This window comes from Thamnophis elegans, chromosome 5, assembly GCF_009769535.1.
Source record: "Thamnophis elegans isolate rThaEle1 chromosome 5, rThaEle1.pri, whole genome shotgun sequence".
In the NCBI taxonomy this organism is placed as follows: Eukaryota; Metazoa; Chordata; class Lepidosauria; order Squamata; family Colubridae; genus Thamnophis; species Thamnophis elegans.
Genome location: NC_045545.1, coordinates 57,215,215 through 57,235,214, shown reverse-complemented (window position 1 = coordinate 57,235,214; position 20,000 = coordinate 57,215,215). Strand labels below are relative to the sequence as shown.

Below are 20,000 nucleotides of genomic sequence, written 5' to 3'. Positions count from 1 at the left end.
AGTTCATGAAAATTTGATGGGAGATGCATTTGAGTAGAATTGCAATTACACACTACATGAAGGTGCAGAACCTTTAGGCTAAGCTGTTTCCATCTGACTAGATATCAACATAGTGATTTATTTATTTTTGGATTGGAAGATGTTCTTGACTATTTTTTTTTCAGATTAGAAAGATTTATCATTGTGCCTTTCCCATTTTTTGTTGCTTGCTGACAACTAGAATTTGTCCTGTGAACTCTTTCCTAAATTGGAATTTGGTGTTTAGCTGAAAAAGGTTTATAGCACTTTTTACAATGAAAATGTAAACTGCATTGGCCACCACTAATTATACCTGATACACAAATTGATTTGTTATTTTAATTATATCTGCTACTGTATTGTTACAACTCTCCAATGAATCGCCTGATTGCCGCGGTTGTAACTGCAATGTGTTATACAATGTTGCAATTTGAATGGATTGCCTTGATTTCTTAATTTCTTATCAGAGAAAATAAGTTCAGCCTGAAGAATGATGTGTGTGTGTGTGTGTGTGTGTGTGTGTGTGTGTGTGTAAAATCCTACTTTTAAAAAAAAAAACGAAGTAAAACTAAAAAGAATGATTTGCTGCGAATAGACCTCCACGGGGTTCCATGTAATCACCATTTAAGGCAGAGTTTGGGACATGGTTTTGATAAAGGTTTCAATTATTTCATACCAAAAATCGAATTATAAATTGATAGCCTAACTCAGTTTTGACTCAAATTCAGAAACAAAGGCCATTAGATTCAGTAAATGGTTGTTCTCAAATAGGTATTTATAATAATTATGTTATGGATGTGGTGCCGCAGTGACTTAGATGCTGATCTTGTCAATTGAAAGGTCAGCAGTTCAGTGGTTCAAATCTCTAATGTCTCATAATGGAGTGAGCTCCTGTTACTTGTCCCAGCTTCTTTCAACCTAGCAGTTTGAAAATAGGTAAAAATGTGAGTAGAAAAATAGGGACCACCTTTGGTGGGAAGGTAACAGCATTCTGCATGCCTTCGATGTTTAGTCATGCTGGCCACATGACCATGGAGACATCTTTGGACAGTGCTGGCTCTTCGGTTTTGAAACAGAGATGAGCACTGCCCCCTAGAGTCGGAAACAACTAGTACATATGTCCATATATTTTTTTCATCTCCCACTTTCCAGAATCAGTAAGGAGTTTCTTCATTAAATAATATATTGAGGCACCATAATAATTCAATGTAATGTTATTTCTAGTGTAATACATCATTTTGTTTACTCCAGTTTTTAGTGAGCAAGGGGGAAATTGATCAGAAAAATACAGACCTTGAAAACCAGTTTGGTTTCTTTCAGAAAGAGCAACTTTTAAAATTATAATGTGTTTTAAAAAATTGTAAGAACATTTCATTTACAAAACAGAGAGGAAGACGTGCTTTTTCTATATACTCACATTTAGGAGATGTTAAATGTACTGGAACATAGCAATAACCATAGACTGTAACTATACTGCAAGCTAAAATTGTGAAGGCAATCAGAGCTGAAAAAAGGGACCAAAGTTTTTCTCATCTTCTCCATATCCTAAGGGCTACTGTTGTTTAATCCAAATGAAAGACTTTACTTTTAATTTGAAACTAATGCTCCTTAGTAGAGGCATCCAACTTGGCTGACTCTAGAACACAAAAACTGCTTTCTTTTCACATGATAGAAAACTGCTGGACTTTTACGATTTGACAAACTTATTCCAAAATTGGGTGTTTTCCTATGAATTAACCAAACTCTTGATGGAATCTTTTAAGTGGATCATTTCAGGTGTTTGATGTTGGAAGAATAAATCCTTTTTACCATGTTATCCTTTTGATGTCCTTCTGCTATTCCAGCTCTGAAAAGAGATTACCACATTCTGCACAGTATTTAGCATGCCAAGATTCATGTATTGGGCTTATCCTATGTTTCGTTTCTTTCTTTCTTTCTTTCTTTCTTTCTTTCTTTCTTTCTTTCTTTCTTTCTTTCTTTCTTTCTCTATTTCTTTCTCCCTCCCTCCCTCCCTCTCTCTCTCTTCCCCCCCTCACTGAGCTAAAACCCATTTTGGCATTTTGAGGATACCATTTTTCTTATTAATAGTGAGTCCATTACATTTTTGCCTATTGATCTGTAATAAAGTGTTAAAATGTGCTAAATGTGCTAATGTGTTTTAAAAAATTGCTACAAAAGTTTTATTAATATAGTTGTCCTATCTGTCAGTTTCCTTAATAGAAACATTTGGAAACGTGTGTAATCATTGGTTAAATTGTGTTCTAATGTATTTTTTGTGTAGGAACTGTGATCAATAAATTATCTTTATATAATTTAAAAAAAAGTTTATGCAGTAGATTTGCCCAATGATTTTACACAAGTTAATATGTTTACACAACATATTATATTTATATAAAAGACATTTATATGTTTTCATACACATGAAACTGATATAACAAATAAACAACAAATATCACAATCAACTTTGCTTCATGTTTTTAATTTTCCCCTTTATTTTGATATAGTAATAACAGCTGCAAAGCAAGATAAAGTTCCATTTCTGTGGAAAATCTCACATTGAAGTTCCTTGTCTAGGATATACTGTACTCTTCCTTTCCTATGATTTCTCTCTTTCCCCCTCTCTCTCTCTCTCTCTCTCTCTCTCTCTCTCTCTCCATCTCCATCTCCATCTCCATCTCCATCTCCCTCCTTCTCCCTCTTCTCTCTCTTAGTGGTGGTGGGGATGAGTTGTGTAGCGGTAACATGCATCTGTTAATAGCACAAGATCTGCCTTGCAAAAAGAAGAAAATACCATTTACTGGCTTCTATGTCTATTCCAGTAGACAATACTCACTATTATGGTACAGGGAAACATATTTTAAATCTAAATTATTGCTGACAACTCATGCTAAAATAATATAGGATAGTCATAATGAATCAATTTCTGGCTAAAGTTAATGTGAGATGGTAATTGTGATTAGGTAATTATAAAGTACTGTTAGTATTTAAACTTTCCCGTGTCAGACACCTCAGGCTTTCCTTGAGTTCACATAGACTCTTTGAAAAGAACTAACAGTTTTAAATTAAGACATTTAAGTTGTTAATGGCATTTATAAAAGAAACTCTAGAAAAAAAGCAGATCTTGGGCAATTATCTTCACGTTTTTAATTTTTAGAATTGTTTTAATCCAGGTTTTTTTATTCCTGACTCATGCAAGGTTTTCAGGATAGCCAAGCTTAATTGGTACCATAGTACTCATCACTACGAAGGGTGTTGGACTCCACATATTCCAGATCATGAGCATTCTGGACTTTTCACATGTCTCCCTGTCCTCTGGTTCAGAGGAATTGTATTTACAAATATCTACAGCTTGGAAGGCAATAGGAAAAAAAACTTGAGCTGGAGTTATCTGAGGAGGACACAACCTTTAAATCTATTGTAATTTTCTTTTAAGAAGACAAGATGATGAAGGTATGCTGTCCATGGTGCTGATAGCAAATATATTTCTCGCAGGACTGGATGGTAGCTCTAGTTTGGAGGTTCAGCTAATACATCAGTTCTTGGTACCCAATGCAAGAATTACTAGTTACAGTTATGCAAATCCTATTTTGTTAATGTATTGTCTCCAATATTAGTAAACTGCAAGGCTCAAACATGAGACACAAAATTGGTCTTCTGTGTTTTTTTATCAAAAATAATAGTGGAAGGGAAACAACTCTCTTTCTTCCCCAGAAATGATTAATTCTTCACTTCTTATCATGAATTAAGTCTACCCTTATGTAGGTTCACATGATGAAAAATCACTGTAAGTAATTAGTCAATGGTGATTTGAGAGGCAATAAGGGGGAAAACCCCTATTAAGATATTTAAGCTCTGCCCTGTTTTGGAGAATTTCTTCATTTGACTTCTGCGTCTCCAGTAGATAGGCAAATAGGAAATAAAAACCTGGTATCTTTGTTGTATTTTTTAAAAAAATAATTGTTTTTAACAAGTTGTTATGCATTTCCTGCCATTCTTTTTTGTTCTGGAGAGCATTTTTTATGTGGCTCAAAAAGGGAAAAAAATGTTTGTTCCCTTCACCTTCTTCATAAGAACACAAAGTAAAGTAATCTACTCTTATTAAGATCAAATAATATCTTAACCCTTCATTTTTGAAAAAAATAATTACACTGATTATTCACTCATCAAAATCCTGTACTGGGTTGCCTTTAAATAATCAGAATTAATATCAGTCTAATGCATAAATGAAAATGCAGCATTCTATTAGTTATTCTTAATCATTTTTAATTTTTAATCAAAAAGGCATTTAAATATAGAATGAAAATATGACATATATATACCAGATGTGTATAAATCTGTTTTTCATTTATATACATTTATTTCTAATACACATTTTTTATTCATTCTATATTCATCTCACCCCATCAAAGAGTCTTCTTTCTTTGCCATTATTAGTAGTCAGTAATATGTTAATGTATTCTTTGGTGGAAATGTGCTCTTAACTGTTGCCTTGGTCACTCATTTAGCTGAATTTAATAGCAACAATGACATTGGTAAGGTTAATGGTCCAATCCTTTATTTTATCAAACAAGTTGAACAACATTTAATACTTTCTTAATGTCTTAAAAAGTTGTATTTAGTACTTTGATAGTATAATGACATCCAAGTCCTTCATATAATTGACACCAAGGAAATTTTCTCTATGTCCTATCACAATTTATTCATATTGCACTGAGTTGTAGAATGATTACTTTTACTTTCTGCTTCTCGGCTGTGAAATAGAAAAAAATATTTTGGTAAAAGCAAAGATGTGAGATTTTAGGATTAACCAAATTAATGCTGTTTTAGTGGATTTTTAATATATTCTTTTCATTAATAATAAATCCTAACAATCTCTTATTTTTTGATTTCTTCAAATGTTGATTTTTCTTGAGTGTCAGTTTTGCCTTATTTTTCAGAATTTGTGGGACATTTCATTTTTAAATCACAATGGAATTAACATGACAATAAACATTTTGACATGGAAAAAATTCTTAGAGTCTATCATCATTCATCATCATCAGTTTAGCCATTGTCTCTCCACTGCAGGATGAAGGTGTCTTGCACATATTTCCAACCAATATGGTCCTGTGCTTTGTTTTGCCAATTGAGCCCATACTACTTGCTGATGTTGTTGATTCATCTGGTTTTAGGTCTCTTCGGTAGATGGATTTTTATCAAGTAGAATCCATTCTATGACTGCCTTGGTCCACCTGCCATCAGTTCTTCTTGCTATGTGACCAGCCCATTTCCATTTCAATTCTTTTACTCTATTGAAGAGAATAACATTTGTTCTCTAATTCCATTTGTTCTCTAATTCATATGTAGATCTTTCTATTTGATCTTGTAATGCCAAGCATGTGTCTTTGAGCCACTAGTAGCTTTGGTATTGATTGTGAGGTTACTATTCATGTTTCATTGGCATATGTTATAACAGGTAGCATACACTGATCAAAAACTTTTCTTTTCAGATATTTTTGATTATCTATCTTCACTTTAGAAGAATAATAACTGGATAAAAAGTGATTGGCCCATATGGAAGTGGTGACCGAGAAAATAGAGGTGACAGATTAGTATAGTTTGCTGAAGGATAGGAACTTTATATCAAGAAGTCATTTTACAAGAAAAAGGCTAGCAGAAAATAGTCAGGAAAGTACTCATTTGTGTACCTGGGTACACAAGTGAGATTGATTACATCGTGTCAAGTGATAAAATCAAATTCTGCAATTGTACGGTTATCAATCGTTTCAACATTGGGAGTGACCATAGAATGATACAAGGACTGCCATATGTTCATAAATGTATTGCATAAATACCAAGAAAAAATTTGCTTTCTGGACATCGTGTTTCTGTGACAGAATGCACAGAATAGCAATAGCACTTAGATTTATATATCACTTTAAAGAGCTTTACAGCACTCTCTGAGTCATTTACAAATGTCAGCATATTGCCCCCAACAGTCTGGATCCTCATTTTATAAGCCACGGAAGGATAGAAGGCTGACTCAACCTTGAGCTGGTCAGGATCAAATTCCTGTTTTGTGAGCAGAGTTAGCCTGCAATATTGCATTCTAACCACTATGCCACTATTAGTCTTAATGCACTCTAGATCGAATGCACTATCTCATATTCTTTGGTCACTTTGAGTTTAACCTGGAAAATATTACTAGCCAAGCCAGTAATGTGATTATTGTCAAACCCCGAAATGGCAAGCCTCTGGCGAGCTATCTCAGGGTTAACATTCAGGGAGGGGAAGCTGCAGGGGCATGCCTGGACCTGACACAATCACCGTGCTGATCAGCTGGGTTGTGGCAAATGGATTGGCCAATGAACAGGTGAGCATGGGGCACCAGGTGGAATCTGTGATGATACTCCGCATGTTGAGAAGTAGCTGGGGATCAGACCTGATCGGCTGGGAACGAAGCGATGATCAGCTGCAGTGCAGAGAGCAGGCCAGCAACTGAGTGTTGGCTTAGACATGGCTGAAGATTCCAGGCTGTTTGCAGTGTCCAGAAGTCAAGGGGGTGAGGTAGGCATGCGCAAGTAAATTTAAGATGTGGAAGAGAAGCCGCAGTTAGCACTGACTTTGTTCATATGGCACTCAGGGCTGGGTTTTCATGCTTTCCAGAATAAAATGCTTCAAAGAAAAACTGATGCTTGTGGGTTTTTGGTGCTGGATACTTGGAATGTGACAATTATACTCATTAACAGCCAGACAACAAATAAAAGAATAACAGAGAAAAGACATTGAAAGTAAGCATAAGGGAATATGTTATGAGAGAACAATATGGGTGTTCTAAAATGAAGAAAAACATAAAACATTAAAAATAAGCAGAGTTAACTGTGCACTTAAGGTTGCATTTAAGATTTACAGGATAAAAAATAGGATTATATTATTTTTGAGAGTGGTACATGCATAGAAAATATACAACTAAAATTACAAACTGGTCATAATAAATAACAATCTTTGAAACAGGGTTCTTCTTAATAAAGTATAACTTCCTTCCCAACCATCTCAAAAATAGTTTTTGATATTTCATTGTGTTAGCTGTTTAAGGGCAATGTATAATGTTTAAGTTGGCATGACAAGCGAGTTGCTCACCTGCATTTTAACTATATAGTTTAAAATATGCAAGTATCAGGATTGTACTTTTCTAGGAAGAACAGTATTTACATATATTCAGTATTTAAGGCACCACACCCTAAAATGAGAATGAATAATGGGACAGGTTTAAATATCTATGGAGAGATGCAATCATCCATGTCATGACTGTACCAAAGGTGCTTTTTCCAAAACAGTTGAACTTTCTTGGTTTTTTTTTTCCTCTGAAAGAAATTCACTTTCCATTGAAGAAGCTTCTTCAGTTCTAACTGATTGGTGCAGCTGTTCATGCATACAAACACAAACAGATATATTATGCATATCATCCTTTCATCTGCTTTCTCTCAGATTTCTTGACTAGGAACACTACAAGGAAGGGATAGACAAGTTAAAGAAAAATCATATGTCCCAAATCTTCTGCTCCCAGATCATTCACTGCAGAAGTCAAATTCTTCTTCAAGTTTGAGCAGAGTCCTTGAAAGAATGAAAAACCTTCATTTCTCTGTTATGGTATTCAGGGACTTAGTTTCCTGGCTAACTATATTTTGCCTTTTTTCCATCAGGCATCTGATTAATATGATATTTCACCTGCAATAAATATGGTTACGTCTCTTATGATAATTTTAAAAATTCATAGAAAACAATTATAGGGATGCCCAATTAAACCTTATTTGCACAAAACACACCATTGTATAATGTACATTATAAAACAAATAAGCTGAAGAGGTGTGAGGAAGATAATGTATGATTGACAGTCCATTCAGGACAGGGACATAACAGCAGGGCAATGAAGGAATGGCATATGGAAAAATAAATGTTATTTGATATCGCTAAATTGGAATTCAGCAAAAATATATACCATGTGATGTGGAGATGCAAACAGAATTGCATAATATAAAAATCTATGATCCTGACAGTTGTTGCTGTTTATCCTTAGAAGATCTTTTATCTCCTACCATCCTTTCTCTTTCTTTGAAATGCCTCTTGATTGAGCAGCATCTGCTTCTTTTTGAAACCTTCCCTTTTTGCAACCCCTTTCCATGTGCCTTTCCATCAAAGACATGAAAGCAAAAGAATGCATATGCACAGTGAAAAGATGGCCTGAGTGGTTGCAGCAAATAAAGAAAGTAGAAGCTCTAGCTAAAAGCTTTAAGAAATCAGGTCTATTCAGTAGCATCATGAGCAGACAAGCAAGACTCAAAAAGAGATTTCTAATGGAAGTAGATGAATTAAGCAGAAATGTTCCTTGATACAGAAATTTAATAGAATGACTACAGAAAGAATCTGACCCCAGTTCATGCAGAGAGTCTGCAAAATGTAGTAGGCATATTTGCATTACATACTTGTTAAATATGGTTCATGCTTTTCTAATATTTTTGTTCTAGTGGATGTTCATGTTCTGTACAGTTCATAACAAAATACCAATAAAACCTCCCTTTTTATGACCCTGTAATTCAGGGCAACTGGAGCTGAGCGTTTACTAGCTGGATGCCTTTCCTGATGCCATGTGGAGTTCACAGCAGATATTTTTCTTTGCACCCTAGGAGAGAAACATCTGCTACCTAGGATTGAACTCTCAACCTTCTGAGCGGGAGACCAGTATCTTCACCACCAGGCCACCAGGCCACCTACATGATGAAATACCAATATAATGCAATATCCTCTTTTGGAGATGCCTTTCAATTTTTAATTTGTACAACTTGATTTGATTGCTCTAGAACCATAACAGTGACCCTATGGCACAGGTACCAGAAGTGGCACACAGAGCCCTCTATGTGGGCATGTGTGCCATCACCAGCTGGTCTTTGGGTTTCTGGTTCTCTGGTGCGCATACATGCACATGCATGCACATGCATTCCAGTTTGGGCACTCGGTGCCCAAAAGGTTCACCATCATTGCTCTAGAAAATTATTTTTGTAAACAACATCTATTTGAATTTGAGTAGGTCACTCTATTTAATTTTTCATTTGTTTATTTTTTGAATATATTCATTATTTGCCAAACATTTATAATATATATTAAGTGAGTAATGGAATTACATGTAATATGTAATATATTATTAAGTAATATAAAAATAAACTAAATGTTTAAATACTATAACATTTTAAATTTCAAATATATTTGTCTTGGAGATGAAAAATAATAAATAATCTGAACATTTCTAGCAGGAAAGCTGCAAAGCCTAAAATACCTCACTTCCACACAGCTTTGGGAAATGTTAGGAAAAATCTACAAAATATAGTTTGAGTTTGAGTTTGAGTTTCATTTTATTTATATGCCGCCCTATTCCCTACGGGACTCAGGGTGGCGCACAAACCCGAAGGAGGGGAAGGGAAAATCACAAAAACTACAAAGTACAGGGCATTTAAAAAACAACCAACAGCCACACGATTCGAGAGGGGAAGGGAACTCATCGACCCCAGGCCTGCCGACACAGCCAGGTTTTAATGGCTTTTCGGAAGGCCTGGAGAGAGGTGAGGGTCCAAATCTCTGCGGAGAGTTCGTTCCAAAGGGCCGGAGCTGCCACAGAGAAGGCCCTCCCCCGGGTAGTAGCCAGATGACATTGGTTGGTAGACGGAACCCGGAGGAGGCCTACTCTGTGTGATCTAATGGATCTTTGGGAGGTAATTGGCAGCAGGCGGTCTCTCAAGTACCCAGGTCCAATACCATGAAGGGCTTTATAAGTGACGACTAGCACCTTGAAGCGTATCCGGAGACCAATTGGTAACCAGTGCAGCTCGCGGAGGATAGGTATAACGTGGGTGTACCGAGGTGCACCCACAATCGCTCGCGCGGCTGCATTCTGGATGAGCTGAAGTCTCTGAATGCTCTTCAAGGGCTGTCCTGTGTAGATCGCATTGCAGTAGTCCAGTCTTGAGGTCATGAGGGCATGAATGACTGTTGCGAGTGCCTCCCGGTCCAGGTAGGGACGCAATTGGTGCACCAGGCGAACCTGGGCAAATGCCCCCCTGGTCACAGCTGACAAATGATGTTCTAAGGTCAGCTGTGGGTCCAAGAGGACTCCCAAATTGCGAACCCTATCTGAGGAGCGTAAAATTTCACCCCCCAGCCTGAGTGATGGAGTACTAGCCAAATTTTTGGGAGGAAAACACAACAGCCACTCGGTCTTGTCTGGATTGAGCGCAAGCTTGTTAACTCCCATCCAGACCCTGATGCCTCCAGGCACTGGCACATCATGTCAACCGCTTCACTGAGTTGGCACGGGGCGGACAGATACAACTGTGTATTGTCCGCGTACTGATGGTATTTTATCCCATGCCGCCGAATGATCTCACCCAACGGCTTCATGTAGATGTTAAACAGGAGGGGGGACAGGACCGAACCCTGTGGGACCCCATATTTCAGGGGCCTAGGGGTTGACCTCTGCCCCCAGACCAACACCGACTGCGACCTGTCTGAGAGGTAGGAGAACCACTGAAAAACGGTGCCTCCCACCCCCACCTCTTGTAACCGTCACAGAAGGACACCATGGTCGATGGTATCGAAGGCCGCTGAGAGGTCAAGAAGCACTAGGATGGAGGAATGACCTCCACCCTGTGTTTCCAGAGATCATCGGTCAGTGCGACCAAAGTGGTTTCCGTGCTGAAGCCAGGCCTGAATCCAGACTGAAAGGGATCCAGATAATCGGCTCCATCCAAGGACCATCGGAGCTGAAAGGCTACCTCTTTCTCAACAACCTTCCCAACAAAGGGGAGGTTGGAGACTGGACGATAGTTATTCAAAATGGCTGGATCCAGAGATGGCTTCTTCAGGAGGGGTCTCACCACCGCTGTCTTCAATGCCGGAGGAAAGAAGCCCTCCCGAAGGGAGGCATTCACCATCGCCTGGATCCAGCCCCGTGTCACCTCCTTGCTGTTCGTGACCAGCCAGGAGGGGCACGGGTCCAGTGCACACGTGGCAGAACTCACCACTCCCATGGCCTTGTCCACTTCATCAGGAGTAACAGGTTGAAAGTCAATCCAGAGATGTCGCTCAAGACCCTCCCCCGGTACCCCGGCTGGCTCGGCGCAATTAGAGTCCAGGTCCATCTGAAGCCGAGATTATTCTTTTTGGAGATCCTGATTCCCATATGGGAAACCACTATGGAATGTGCTATTTTGGATAATTTGAATAACCTAAATAAATAAATCTCCCTCTGACCCTCAAGGCATTTTCCTCTCTTAGGGAATATAAGCAGTGTATTAGCCTTTTGTACACAGAATACTTTCCAAGCATATAGACCCATGAAGGCAAATCTATGTCATGTGCGCTGAAGTGGCATGCACAGCCATGTTGCCTGACATGCACGGCATCGCCTGTTCCTCTTCAGGGTTTCTGGTGTGCATGCGCATGTGATGATCACCTGTCCTTCATGTGTGGGGCAGTGCTGGAAACTGAAATGTTTTCCAGCGTGGGCATGTATGGCAGCCAGCTGATCATCATGTGCGCATGCGCATCAGTAACTGGAAGACTAGGTGGCCAGAAACTGGAAACCGGAAGTTCATTTTCCAGCATGTGCACGCATGTGCATGCCCCCTTTGTAGCTCCTCTTCCAGATTGCACAACTGACAAGTGTGCACATGCTCCCTTTTTGGCACTCGGTGCCGAAAAAGTTTCACAATCACTGATATAGACATTATCTATCATAATTGTACAATCAGGATTGGAATTAGGGAAACAAGTCCACACATCTGGAGAGTGTCAAGATTGTCAGAGACTGCAGTAAAATTTCTTGGTTAGTTAATGGTCCAATAAAGGAGAAATATACTAAATATGAACAAGATCTCCTTGTAGATCAAGCCAAGCTTGAATGTTCCTTGATTGGTGTTCTGAGAATTCAACTACAAAAAGTCTTAGTTATAGATTTCTACTAGCTGAACTAAAGTTTTTTTATTGGTTTTGTTCAGTGTATGTTTGTTAAGTTGGGGTGAGGTGAGTTGAGGTTAGATAAGCAATAATCACTGAAAAGGCTATTTCTGAGAGTCACTGTAGAACTGTGGGACAGTTTTAAACAACTTCTTCCAAACTGGGTTTCTACTGATGGAGAAACGAACAGGGTCTTTTTACAAACATAATATAAAGGAATGGAAAAGTTCAAAATGTTCATTCTACCTTCATTTCAAGTGAAGCAAAATCCAAGCTGCCTACATTTTAATATGTTTTAAAATTGGGTTTACTTTGCATTCTGCCAACGGCATATATATTGATAGGGTTGTGATATTTGATCATTTTCGCCCTAATAGAAAAATCTCTTTCTTTACCAAGAATATGCTGGGATTTTTATTTTTATTTTGTTCTTTCTCAAACACAAGTAGCATGTCCCTTTAATTATTGCAAACAGTGGCTAAGGACAACCAGTCTAACAGCCTGTTTCTGAACACTTTCCAGAATATCCTTTGCTTTGTTTCCTGGAATTTAAACTAATTTTGCCAGCTGGATAAAAATGGACTAGCCACTTTCTCTCAGTCCTAGTCACTTCACAGCATTGTTGTAGTGGGGAAAATAGGAGAAAGGTGTTGAATATGTTCACTGCCTTGAATTGTTTAAATAACAGGACTACATAATATAACAAGCACAATGTAACATAACAATTGGAATTTTATTGTGTGTGTGTTTGCTCCTTTTTTGTACATTTGATCAAATTAAATTTGCTTTCCCAATTAGACGTGTCTGTGAGATGACTCCCAACACACAAATGTTTTAAAAGTAATTGTTTTCTGTGATCAGTATTTTGATCTCTTGGAATAACCAGAGTATTAAGCTTGTGCAAACATCAGTGGTAAATCGGCAGTACAATTTAGGGCATATGAGAAAATTTACAATATTTTGATGAAATTTGGAAGACATCTATTTATTATGTGACTACTGAAGAAAAATTAACCTAATACACATTCGCTATGGAAAACAGTCTTGTATCTCACCAGTTTCTAGAGTAGACAGAATAGAATAAATAGTTTTAAACAACAAAAAGTACATAGCTGTTAAGAGCCTACTATTCTGAAACCTCATGGATACATACATTTTAGCTTTCTTCTGTCTAACAATTGGTAACAGAACTAAAAATGACATTTAAGCTACTCCCAAAACAAAATAAAACTCAACCAGTCAGAAAACAATTGTCTTAAATTAGAAAGATTGGACATCCAGCCAAAAGTCATCTCTTCTAATTGCAAACCATTTTCTCTGATCTCTTTCCCATCTTCTGGCACTTTTTTGATCTAGAGATGAAGTCTCTACCATGCAACCTGGATGAGAAATACATAGTCTCTCACTTGGCTAAGATGCCTCTTTAACTGAAGTATATTCCACATAAACCACTTATATGACTCTTCAAAACTTGGGAGTGTGGGAATCCTAATTCTTCTATTACATTTTAAAATGATCTGCTCCTGCAATTTATTTTTAAAGTACCTTATTTTTCACTGAGGGTCTTCAATATTATTTGTGCATCTTTAATATATCTGGAAGGCAATCTACTTTATATGTTAGGTACTTCAAAGGGTAGTGGAGGTAGATAAAAGTTGTTAACATGTATATTTATAAACAAATATTGGTTTTCTTTCCAGTCACATAGGTGCATAGTCTTTATTATTGCATTATTCACATTAAGTCTTAGATAGCTTGTATCATCTTTGACAAACTGCTGTAGCCCATGGCTGTTTAGTATCCTGCCATGTAGCTACCCAGAAATCCCAATAGACATGCTGTTCTGGTTAACTGATAAGTAAAAGCTGTGAGTAGGAGGAAGCTTAATTTCCCACAGCAAGATTTTTCTCAAAGGAGAAAGGTGTGGGCTGCTAAGCACAGGCAAAATCTTTAAAAAACGACTTATGACAAGAAAAATGAAACTTTGGGGAAGGAGAGAGAGAGAGAGAGAGAGAGAGAGAGAGAGAGAGAGAGAGAGAGAAGTGTAATGGTTGACAAACTAAGATGAATGTAGTCAGCATTGGCTGTAAAAAGTTTGATGTCTTTTTCCAGGAATTGCCCAGGGAAACACTCTAAATTAGACAAATCCGGATCAAGGAGTCTTAGGATAAGACCCAATGAAGAAAGGAGAAACTGTGAGATAAATCTGTGAGATGGTCTCCATAGGGGAGAGTGAAGTTTTAAATTGGAGATATTAAGTTCTTCTAGCCTCAGCAGATATAATTAGTTGTTTTATATTTCAAAGTGGAAATTAGGTATGGAGCGTATAAGTAGCAGCATTTATTTTGGATAGCAATCTAGGTTAAGAAATAGACTTGGCCAGAAGCAGGAAGTTTCAGAAAACTAAAAAAAAAGCTTTATTTTAGAGTGATTTACCAGGTGAAAACAGCTGGAACCTTGATTCATTGCTTCCATCTTTTCTTTCGCTGCTTATCCGTCACATAGGTGAAAGGAACAGAGAGAGAAGTTTGAGCTCATCTAGTTGTAAATATCACTTGTAAAGGAATGATAGCTAAAAGCAAAATAGAAATATGTTTTGTTTTTTGCTGTTATATTAATAAAAGAGAGAAAGAAAGACAGAGAGCATGTAGTATTTAATGTTTTATGTCATCTCAAAATCTTATATGCAAATACTTATAGCATCTTTATAAAATTAAATCTTATGTAAATGGCATCATTCTTCCCTATTCAGATCTATAGTTACCCCCAAATTTCTCAGTGATGCTAACTAGCTAGCTAAATATAGATATAGATATAGATGATATATATAGATGTGTGTGTGTGTGTGTGTGTGTGTGTGTATGTGTGCTCACATGTGTGCATGTGTGTGCTATTGAAAGTTGGTGGAGGACCAAAAGCAGTGATCATAGCCCAAAATTCACAGCTAGAAGCAAACAATTAGAATTGTTATATTCCTACTTCAGGGAATGAGACACAGGAATATAAGATGAAAAATGTTCTTTCCACATGGAGAATACATAGAAATAATGTGCTTTAGATCTTCTCAACAGATGTGGACAATCTTAAATCAGCCATCCAGAAGGTTCAACAATGCACTGACTTATGAGCCAGTAGTACTATAGTTTGCATTTGCCTGCAAGCTACATTTAATAAAAGCCATGCCATACCCCAATTCCTCTTTTGTTTTATTTTGTCTTGATTTGTTTTTGTTTTTTCAGTTCCAAGATATTGGCAATCATTTCCAAGTCTTTCTTTTAAAGTATCCCCTATCAAAAGATAGACCATTATTGAGCAATCCCCTGCAGCAGCTGGTGACAGTTTTACTGCCATTTTTGTTAGCTCACAGGAGGACACAGCTGCATTCCTCAATTGAAATTCAGTTGTAGATTGAGCAACAGAAAGAAAAAATACATTCTTTTTTTAAGCATAAGGGCTGTCCAGTGCTGGGATGATAACTGAATTATCTGAATTTACACTTGCAAGATAAATGAGAAGGAACACATTGGAAGTTTATGTGTCCCCCAAACAAGCTCCTTAGTTAGATGCAGAGACACCAGACTTGCACTTTCACTCCCCATTCTCTTCCTCATATGGGCCCTTTATAGCCAATTTGAAGACATTTCTAGAGGTTGGATGACAAATTATCATGTTTTCTGGAGAGATGGCTTTTCTACATTCAGAGGTCATGGCAAACTTGGAGATATCTGTCCCACACACAGATGTCTCATTCTAAAGCCTCTTTCTAAAGCATTTAGTCTAAATGCTTTTCTGTCACATTGGCCATGCATACAGCTCCTATATGGTTATAATCTACTGGGCTAATGGGTCTGCTAATGATCAGAAATAATACATTCATTTTCTCAATTGGAATAAGAATCCATACTGTGTGATTGTAGGAGTTTGGCTGACTCCTAAATGCAAAACCCCAATAGTGTTTTTTTCCCCTTCATTCAGGACCGTGGGTAGTACTCGATGGATTCATAAATCATTAATATATTTACAAATATTCACAAGTCAAATAAGATTATATTGTCTTTCATTATAATATAATTTCTAAAAGCAATCTCAACCTTTAATTTGTTTTCCCACAGATTTAGTATTTTATGTATAACTATTCTTATTTATTATGGGTCTGAGAGCTTTGATGCATATATAAATTTTCCCTGGCTGTTTCTCATATCACTAATTTCATTGAATAATGCATTCATATACAGTATCTTTTCATACCTTGTTTTAATTTTAAAATTAATGGGAAGCTACTGGATAGTCAAAGACTATGAGCCCCAGGGGACACTAACCAATGATCCAAATTGGGATAGATATGGTTACTGCTGAAACAGTAAATCTTTGAACTTGAAAAATTATCCCTTTTCTATGTTTTCATTAGCTTAATTTGCTTATCCCAGCCAAAAACTTTAGGGGGCTCATATGAGTAATATATTTCCTTTCTGTTTGGCTTTCTTTTGGGTAACATGGCAAATGCCACAGCTTCTTCTGTTTCTATTCTGGCAAAATAACTAATAACTGCAGTAACTCTCTAAAATGTTGTAGACTCTGGTGCGGACGATCAGCACATAATTTACCAAAACAGAATATGCTGCAGCATAAATAGGGATGTGACTAACAGAGTCCACTACCATCCATCCTTATACTATTTCTAAACTAAAACACTGAATATCAAAAGATATAAATTTGGAGAAAAGGTTCAAAACAGGGTGCTTCTGAGAATCTATATATGAAAATAGATGAGATATTTTCACTATTTATAAAACAAGAGGAAAGTTGGACAAAAGTGGTTGGTGATTGAATACATGTGATGTTGATGTACATCAGACATGGTCCATCTGTATAGTCCTACCTGACATGCTCTTATAAATCTTTGTTTACCTGCCTAAGCTATATCAGATGATATATCCTTCACAATCGCTTTTTCCATTTTCTTAAGCCAAAGCAGGCAATACATAATATATGTCAATAAAGTGAACATTTATAATACAGATGTTCAATTTGTTGCCATATTTATCACAGAGATGTGATATCTGGAAAATAAGTCTTATCTGGAAGGTAAGACTTTTTTTTCTGGATATTTCTTGGTTCATTTTTGTTTAAATGAAATAATAGATGGGGTAAAGATATAATTCTATCATACATTTTACAGTTCGAATAAAGTTTATGGATGGTTCTGCTATGCAGATGGCAATGCCACCCAACTGGTTAACAAACAATTCTTTAGTTCTCATAGTCTAAGTGCTAAACATTTAGTTTACAAGACCAGGCAAAACTGAATAAGTTGAAATTTAGATTTCAAATAAGTATTAGTATATTCTTCCTAAAAGAATAAATGTTTTTCATAATAAGAAGTTTGTCATAGGAGGATAGATTGTTCTTCAGTGGAAGTATTTATGGACAGACCACAGAGCTTTTTATTAAGAATACTGTTTAATATTTATTATAGTCATGGCTAAAATAACAGTAAACATATTTTAAAAAGAATTAGAAACATTGCACATTATTTACCAAAGTAGTATGGCTGTAGCATTATTATTATTATTATCCTTCTTATTCCCCCTTACTATTGGTATGATTATGATTATGATTATTCTGTTGTTTTGCATGTACACTGAGAGCTTCTGCAACAGAGACACACTTCTTGCATGTCTAATCACACTTGGTCAAATAAAGGCCTATTCTATTCTATTCTATTCCTCCTCTACTCAACTTTTGTATTAATTTACACAAAGAGACACGGAGGCTACAAGACTGATGGATTGGGTTGCTGAATGGGCTCCTGATACACATTGATTCTGAACTAATATAGTGAAATGTCTGCTGATTGGTGGAATAATCTGCTCTTACAGCAAATTTAGTTACATTTGAAATTGTTCTTGAATTAGGGTCAGACAAGAGATGTTGAATATAGAATATATCAGGATGACTGGTGAAAGTTTGCACAAGATTAGCTTCCCTTATGTCTAAGAACACTTAAATCATTCTTAGATTGACCCTTCAAAGCTTTCCTAGTACAAAATTCTACATAGATTAATCAATCTGTGCAGAGCAGACCTATTCTTTCAAAAACATCACCAGTGGTGGGTTCCACATCCTGTTGCAACTGGTATGGTGCATCGAGGCCTGGCATCCACCACATGAACATGCACAGCACACGCACACCCATGCGCAACACCCACATGCCTCCTTACCTCCTGCGATGCTCCGCAATGCCTCTGTGATGCTCCAGTTGCTCGGCGGAGCATTAGGCAGGTGTCGTGCGCTCTATGCACATGTGCAAGAGAACACAAATACTGGTAAGGATGGTGGGTGGGCAGGTGGACCCTCCGTAGCACTGTACCGGAACGGTACCCGGTGCTCCCGGTAAGCACCGGTACGCCCGTACTGGGGAATACCGCCTGCAACCCACCACTGCACATCACCTTGATATGGACTGCTGCTGCAGCTGAATTTGGGGCAATCTCTCTATTTAGAAAAATAAAATGCTCTATATTAACAGTGCAAATTGATGGTTTTCTTGGCTCCAGATTGGGACCTTTCTTCACTTCCAGTCTCAGAGAAAGTTAATTTCATTCCTACTGCCTGGAATCACTAGACATTGGTTGACATACAAATTTAACAAATTATTATTATTACTGAATATCAGATGCAGACTCTTTTTTGTAGAATTACTGCCTCCCAGTTGAGCATTGCTTGACTTCCTGCTTCTTCTGGTACTTACCTCAGCAAAACCATATCACTATTTCCAGTCTCCATCTTGCTTGTATCTTCCAGCAATGTTTCCAAATTATTTTTTTCTGTTGTGCATCTTCTTGATGACTTCATTTATCATCCTCCAGTACTTTCCTTAACATTGGACTCATTATTGTCAGCAATAGCAGGACTCACGAGTATGTGCTAGGCCTGGGATTTTTTCCCCCTTTCTTCATTTCTTTGAAGCTTGTATTTTCCAGTTAATATGAAGGTCTCCTCTAGTCTGCTCAGAATTGCTATATACAGTACATGCATTGACTGTCTGGTTGTAACTCAGCCTTTGTGAGTAAATGTGAGGAATGGGAGGGTCTGAGGTACCTTGTTCAATGTGTGACATTTTGCTAATTCAAGCAATTGTTGAACATTGTTTTGCAATGGGTTACCACTGTCACCAGTACAAACTGAGAATACCTCATAATGTTTTATTCATTTTATTTGAATGGATCACATAATTATACTGAGAGTCCTTTGTCAGCAGAAATGTTTAGCTTATGATACATCCAGCAGTGTATCAGAAGAGTCAATTCATCTTGAAATATTTTGTTTCTTTTAGTGTTGACCCTGATTTCAGACATAATATAATTGTGCCTAGTTTTACAATATCAATTTCCAATACATATTTTGGTCCCCTTGTTCTACTTGCCTTTCCTTACCAGTCATTATATTTCATCTCTCACTTATACAGCTAGATTATCCTTGAATCAATGTCACCAGCTATATCTCCTAAATACTTTTAACTTTTAAGAGCTTTTCATTTGCATGGGTCATAACCATTTCACAAATGAAAGTAAATATACGTGTCCAGGACAATGTTGCAGGATCCAGTCTAAACCAGTCACCGGAAGAAAAGGTTTATTCTTTCAAGCTTTCGGGTTTGTTTTGGAGTCCATCATCAGGGAAATTCTCTCTCTCCAGAATATATGCACTGAGCTGTTGTACATGCTGTATACAATATATAGAACAACAAGAGAAGAAACCATGGATGGGAACTAATCAAGGAGAGAAGCAACCTGGAATTAAGGAGAAACTTCCTAACAGTGAGGACAATTAACCAATGGAATAGCTTGTCTTTAGAAGTTGTGAGTGCTTCATCACTGGAGGTTTTTAAGAAAAGACTAGACATCCAGGGTCTGAAATGGTATAGGATCTCCTGCTGGAGCAAGTGTTGGACTAGAAAACCTCCAAGTCCCTTCCAGCCCTTTTCTGATTGATTG

General features: G+C 37.2%; 1 long non-coding RNA gene across 4 annotated transcripts in view; it reads right to left on the bottom strand.

The window, feature by feature from the left end:
- Positions 1-7,084: 7,084 nt before the first annotated feature.
- Positions 7,085-20,000, bottom strand: part of LOC116508830 — a 172,371-nt gene continuing 159,455 nt past the window's right edge. For 2 of the 4 annotated variants that reach the window (XR_004255423.1, XR_004255427.1), the window contains one exon: positions 7,085-7,611. This is a non-coding gene — a long non-coding RNA (uncharacterized LOC116508830). Of the gene's footprint in view, positions 7,612-11,113; positions 14,576-20,000 lie in introns of those variants that run through there. The other 2 variants (XR_004255426.1, XR_004255424.1) reach the window with 2 other exon arrangements.